We start from the raw sequence: 7,772 nt of genomic DNA on the forward strand, positions 1-7,772 counted from the left end.
TTTTTACAAAAATGTTCTCAGTTTAGAGCTTATTATGATATCATGTCATGTTTGAGTTCTCTACTTTAAAGTTCCAAGGGCAGTTACTATGGTCCTGAACTTCAGTGTCTCTGGTACTTGATGTGCTCTGTGGACAAGTTTTGGAGTGTAGTTATAGGTGAGGAATATATCTTAAAATGGACAATAAGGTAGGTTTAGCCAATAATTTCAAGTGGTCAAACTCATAAAACATGTTATTAAATAAATAACACTAAAAGGGATAATGAGTGAGATAGACCTGAAAATCATGGTTATGTTCTGAATCCGGAGGATGAATCCACTGAAAGGTGGATTTAGGGCAAGGATACTAGTATGTATATATGATGGAGTGCATCATACATACCCGTGCATACCAATATTAAGTTTCTTCTAAAAGTACATGATTCTAATGGTAAAACTCATGTGGATCATCTTACAATAGTAATTAGGATAGATTAGTGAAGCAAAATGAGATTACTTATAGGACGGATCATTATTAAGATTAATTTAGGGAAGCTAACATGATAGTAAAATTTGTCTAAATTTCATATTGGATTAACTAATTTAGGTAACTTTTTATTTATGTAACTATAATAGAGGTGACAAGGCGAAGCACAAAAAATTATCATGAAATTATTAGTTACGATCCTACTATCGGGTGTACTGGATCTCCAGATAAGAAACTTTTAGCACATCGAGCTTATATGCGAGATCTAACCACCTTTTTGAAAACAAAGCTTATATGCGAGATCTAATCACTTTTTTTCTTAAATAAAAAAGAGAACTCCAAAGTTTCACACTGGAATTATATGGCATATAACAATTGTATTACAACGGAATGTTTGTTGAAAAAGGGAGGCCAAATGTCTTGTTGGATGTTGCCAAGCAAGCCAAGTGAACTGAAAAGTCCTGCAAAAAATCCTTATGAATAGTCCCCCCAATGAGCTTGAAAAATAATAAAACATAATGTCAATTGGAGCCAACCTATATGGATGCATGCCACAAAAGAATTGTATGTGCATGGTACATACGTGCCAATAATGAATCATTGTGCATCATCACGCGTCATATTGCAACTTGCGCATGTTCAACACACACTAGAAAGATAAACACGTATCTACAACGGGTGTGTGTCGTGTGGGATACACTTGTCAATAATAGATTAGTGTGCATGGCCATACGTCACATTGCAACATGCACATGGTTGGCACACACTGGAAAGATAAAATGCATTAAATGCTCTAAAAGTTTGCGCTCAGTTTTGCTATATAACTAAAATCTATTATGTTGAGTGATTCTCCTTGCCAGCTTTTAAAAAATAACCATAACTTTTAAAACAATATTTTCAAAAACAATTGCAATCCTCTAAATGTTTAAGAAACCAATTTAAAGTTTATTTAACTCCCTTTCATAGTGTTTAAATCTAATATTGAGTGAAAGATGGTTACTGGAGCCCTTTTTGAAACTAAAGGTTCTACTTGTTGGACAAGAAAAAATAGTACATAATTGTCGTCAACCAATTAGGGTGATCTTGTTTATCATACGTCGAGCATTTAAAAGAACTACTCTGAATATCAAAATACTCCGTCTTGAAATGTGTAAAAGCCAAAAACAGAAACAACACTTGACATGTGTCAGGCTTCCCTGCTAGCAAGCCATTTCGTGACACTTGTCACCTCTCTACTGGTCCAAGCAATATATATAAACTTAGCAATTAATGTCAAGATTATATTTCAGAAATATAATTCAAAAACATTCATAATTGTTATGCGGAAGCGTTTAATTAAACCAACAATAATTCACAACAACCAAGCACACACACAAGAAAACAAGAAAGCGAATAAATGAACACACAAGATTTAACGAGGTTCACTATCAATGTGATAGCTACGTCCTCAAGGCAGGGAAAAAGATTGTTTCACTATGAACGAGACGATTACAAATACAATAGGCAAGATTCAATTGAATGGATTTCCAATTGAATCTCAAAGACTCTCTCTAGTCTCCTCTATTGTGTTTTCCCTAATCTCTCTCTCTAGTATTTGTGGTTAAGAAACCCTAAATATGACAAAACATATTTATATGAAGTCTAAGATACAAGCCCTAAGTCGTAAGATAAAAAAACACCCGAAAATTTCGCATCCCCCGATAGGTGCGGGAGCACCATCATCTGGTGCGGGCGCACCAGCCTGATGTGCGGGCGCACATGCCTCGAGTGCGGGAGCACCAAAGTGTTCTGCCTCACTCTTGAAATCTGTCGTAGTGACGTGCGGGAGCACCACATCTTGGTGCGGGCGCACCTGACACGGTGCGGGCGCATCACTCGTGCCGAGCCATTCTTCTCTCGCGCAAGTCACACTTCACAATAATCTTTCATTCTCTATATATAAATAGACACCCATTTTGCTATACTTTTTTTTTCATATTTCAAGTCTTCTTTTCTCCCCCTGTTTTCATTTCTTTCTTTTAATTGGTTTTTGCGTTTATCTTTTTTACAAGGATGAGGAATAAAATGTGATGGGGTAAGGAAAAATGTTGAGATATAGTGATAAATCTTTTTTCTATAGGTTCATGGTTAAGGAGTGAAATTGAAATGATCTATGAAAATGATGTGGAGGAGAGAGAGAGAAGGCAAGGGAGAGGAGGATATACAATTTTTTTTTCTTGGTTCATTGATAAGGATTCTCTTATTACATTAGTTTAACATATAAGAATATAAGTTAGTTTATAAGCGATTCATATATATTATATTTAGATTGTTGATGACGAAGTAGCAGAATAGTTAAGTTACTAAATTAGATACTCTGCAATATAATAGTTTCTAGTGCAACATATTTTCCTATTCACTCCAATGACTTTGTATGCCTAGACGGAGTGCTTAATATTCCCAGAAAAATTCAAATTCAAAATGAATGAAAAGATAAAAAAGAACTAAAATTAGTAATCTTTTGCATATTTATCCACACGACCACATAATAGAGGAAATTATAGAGTTCGCATCAACTTGAAAATAACTGTAATAAAATAAATGTGATTGCATTCATTAATGAGAATAACTTATCCAAAATATCATGTCCTCGTAACTCCAAATGAAAGAGTAAACCTAAGTTGTGTGCTTATGTACGACTGTTAAAGCAGATATACAGGAACCGAACATATAAGTAAGGAAATCTGCAACTAGTCGAGCAAATATTAGGGACCACGCATAAACGTGAGGAAATCTACTACTAGTCGAGCAAATATGTCGAACTGTACATAAAATCGAAAAGTTATGAGAGTTTTTTCGAGATCAAATGTGCAGATCCCCAGGTAGATCCTCAGGTCATGCATCGATAGAAAGTTTATCTTGGTCGAACAAAGGGATTTCATGACCAATCACCCAAACAAGATGGGGATTGAAAATCAATAATTAGATGACCACAACAACTTTTGGGATTCATTCTTCAAAAGCTTTTAAAACCATTAATTCAACATTTTTTTTCTCACTCTTCTTTAATCCTTACACTCTCCCCCCCCCCACCCCACCACCCCACCACCCCACCCCCATTGTTCACTACTTGTAGGGATTGCGACTACAAGATCGCCAACTATCCTTCTTAGTGATATTCATTCTTATAACATTAAGGATAAGATTATTTTAGTTTCCCTTCTTAGGTACATTGCTCTTTAAATAATTGTGCTTGAGCCTTTAATTTAGGCAACCTCTTATAAGATCCTTGCTACAACAATCAGTCATAGGTTTTCAATCCAATTATTATTTCATGCTTGTAATGCGATAGAATTACGTATTCAAATAACAATTCATTCCAATTCACAAGCCATACGACAAGGAAATACATTGAAATTTCCAATTGATTTCATGTTATCAAACAATTTCATCAATCATAACCATATAATTGTTACCTATCATGATTCTAGGTTTTAATGAAAGAATTAATAACTTAAACATGATAATATCGTATCTAACTGAACTAGTATGCATACGTACCTTATAACGGTGAATCTTGTAATATAATATAATATAATACAATATAATACAATATAACATAACATAACATAACATAACATAACACAACACAACATAACATAACATAACATAACATAACATAACATAACATAACATAACATAACATAACATAACATAACATAACATAACATAACATAACATAACATAACATAACATAACATAACATAACATAACATAACATAATATAATATAACAATGCTCTTATTATATTAGTTTAATATCTTCAAACCAGTGCAAGCTAAGACATCTGGAGAATGTAAGTTAGTTTATAAGCAATTCATATTATATTTATATTGTTATTAAAGAAATAACAAATTTTTTTAGTTACTAAATCATATACTTCTTCCATTCTGAAATAAGTGAAACACTTGTCTCAAAAAACTCTCACATAATACAGAGAAGCGTTTCACTTATTTCAAAATGGAAGAAGTACTACTTTCCAAACAATAATTGTTGCATTAATATATTCTTCTATTCACTCTTATGACATAGTACGCCTAGACGGTGTGCTTGATAGTCATAGAAAATGTCAAATTCAAAATGAATGAAAAGATTAAAAAAATTGGTAATATTTTGCAGATTTATCTACACGATCATAGAATAAAGGAAATTATGGAGTACGTCGATAACTTGAAAATAAATGTAATAAAACAAACTTGATTGCATTCATTAATGAGTACCTCATATTTTTTAGTATTTATTCAAGTAATTAACATATTTATTTTCTAATATAACTATTTTAAGCAAAGGGTATTTTAATAACTTCACTCGTTTTTAAATTATTTTGGCTGCAGATGACGCCAAAATTGGATTTATTAAGCTTTGGGTTTTAAATCCTAGTCAAAATTTTCCAAAAAGAAAAAAAAAATTGGACCATTATTTTTGACGCGATTGTATATTGGGGGGCCGGGGGGGTTGTGTTTCCCTCAAACTTTCAAATTTATGATGGAGGTTACAAATCTTGGTTTGATCTTCTAATTCATGGTGAAGGTTACAAACTATTTAATTTTGAAAATTAAATACTACTTGTTCTACTCCTATAAATACCCCATACCTTAAGCCATCTTTTCCACCCAAAAACTTTGAAGAATTCATACTCTCTTACTTTAAGGTTCTTATTTCTCTTCTTATCTATTCTAGTTTTATATTTCTTATTCAAGTTTTATTTTTCTTTGGGTTAAGAAAAAGATTTTCATGTTTCTTACTCAAAAATATTATGCTCATAATAGGTCATTCATGTTTAAATTCATGTGATAAGTTACTTATTGGTTGGTTATGAGAAAGCTCAAGCATAATATTAAATGAAGATACTAGTATACTCTTTGTGGAAAATCAAGGTATGTTATGTAGCTAGATCTTTCGAAATGTGGTTTTATGTGTGTTTAGTTGTTTACTGATCTAATGTTTGGATTGGTTTGAAATGGTTACAATATTTTATTATTCACTCTTGGAGGTGAAAAGAATGAATAATTCTATCAATCATTTTTATATAAAAGTTTTGTTATCTTTTTTGGAAATTCAATTTATTTTTTACAAGGAGAGATTGATTGTTTTTTATGAACTTTGAATGTTCAAAAAGTTGTTTATGAGAAAAGGAGGTTTATTTATTCATGACTTACACGTCACATCATTATTATTATCCCTTGATTTATATCAAGAAGGGTTTATTTATGACTTACATGTTATATTATTATTAATACCGCTTAATTAATATCAAGAAGGGTTCATGCTTTAAAGCCCACTTGTTGACAATTATTGTTACCCCTTGATATAGATCCGTGATGGGATGACTAGCTTGGGGGTGTGCACACTTAGGAAATAGAAAGGGATCGGAGATAAGAAGAGGAATTGTTTTCAAGTTTATTTTGAATCCAAGTTATTTGGAAAGGGTTTGTTCTTAAAAAGTTATTCTTGAATTATTATTCAAGTGTTTGGAAAGAGTTTGTTGTTAAAAGGTTATTCTTGAATTATTATTGATGTGTTTGAAAATAGTTTATTCTTAAAAAGTTGTTATTGAATTATTAGTGATGGAGTTTTCAAAATGAAAAATGTTGCGAAAAATGTGTTACTTATCTAGTACATTTCGTACTCAGTTTTATACTGACGCGTATTTCCTTTTTCCTATTTGGCTTTGCTCTGTTTACCTTTTTGGTAAGCAGTTTTGCAGGTGAGTTTTGGATGTGCATGGGAGCATACTAGGAAGGGGTCTTCAACTAGATTATTAGGGTGTTTTGTTTAATTTGAGTTTTGAGACAATATTTACTTTTATTAATAAAGAAGTATTGTTATTTTTGGTTAAAGTCTTCCGCTGCAAGTTATTTTTTTAGTTAGTAGTTGGTTGTCGAAAGCGTGTTAGTCACGTGGCGGTAATACTCCTAAATTACTCAAATATTATTTACTAAATTATTTATTTCAAAGCGAGTAATTTGGGGGTGTTACAAAATATCCAAGATATCATCTCTTAGTAACTCCAAAAATAAGAGTAAAACTAAGTTGTGTGCTTGTGTGGCGTTTGTAGAAGCATATATATGGGGACCGCACATAGAAGTAAGGAAATCTACAACTACTTGAGCAGATATATGTGTGGGGACCACACATATGCAACTAGTCGAGCAAATATAAGGACTACGCATAAACCATAAAATTATGAGAGTTTTTCATGACCAATTGTGCAGATTCCTAGGTTGTGCATTGATAGAAAGTTAACTTGGTCGAACAAGGGACTTCCAACAAGACGGGGATTGAAAATTAATATATAAAGGACAAAAATAACTTTTAGGATTCATTCTTGAAAGACTTTTAAAACCGTTAATTCAACATTGCTTTTTTTTTCTTGCCTTCTTTAATCGTTACACTCTATCATCATTAAGAGGTTTAAGCAATTAAACCCATCTATATTGCCAACCCAAGAAGAAGTTTAAAAGAAAGACTTTCACCCTTTTCGATCACCTATCACCAACTATTTGATAAAGATTTTTCTCTAGTTAAAAAGGAATCTAATGTAGTGAATTACATCATATAGATTCATCACTAAGAATATCATGTGTATAACAAATCTTACGTCTAAAGGTGACAACGACAATCAATAGATAGGTAAATCTGTAAAGAAAGTCTAAAGGTGCTAATGAGGGGTAATAAAAAAATGTGAAAGTATTGGATCAGACCGTCTGACGTATTGTTTACTGTCAGACGGGCTGAGCCCAATACATCTTCTTTCTGCTTCACTTTTTAGGTCACATTCTCTCTCCTCTTTCTTCTTCTTCTCTGGATTTTCATATAATCCTTCAAATCTGCCATAATCAATCTTCAAGGATTTGCAATCATTCCGTCGGTAGTCATCAGAATAATCAACATCTGTGCGCAAAATGCTGGAATTTTCTCTTGGCCATCCATCAGCTGCTTGCTCTTGCATTGTTTTGCTTCTGACTTATCTGCTGATGCACATGAGAGTTGTTTCCATGAAGTGTTGAGGAGAACAAAGTAATGTCGACATGAAGTTCGTGGATTTTTCTAGATGGCTTATACTCTGGGTTGCAAAACAGAACTCAATGCAATGAAATCGGAGAATATGATGCTACAGAACCTTTTTGATGTATACAAATATTCAACATCTCTTTCGCAATCCTCACTAGAAGAATATTCAACATCTGTTTTGCAATCCTCACTAGAAGAATATTTAACATATGTTTTGCAATCCTCACTAGAAGAATATTCAACATCTGTTTTT

Source organism: Beta vulgaris, chromosome 2 (genome assembly GCF_026745355.1).
Source record: "Beta vulgaris subsp. vulgaris cultivar EL10 chromosome 2, EL10.2, whole genome shotgun sequence".
NCBI classification, from domain to species: Eukaryota; Viridiplantae; Streptophyta; class Magnoliopsida; order Caryophyllales; family Amaranthaceae; genus Beta; species Beta vulgaris.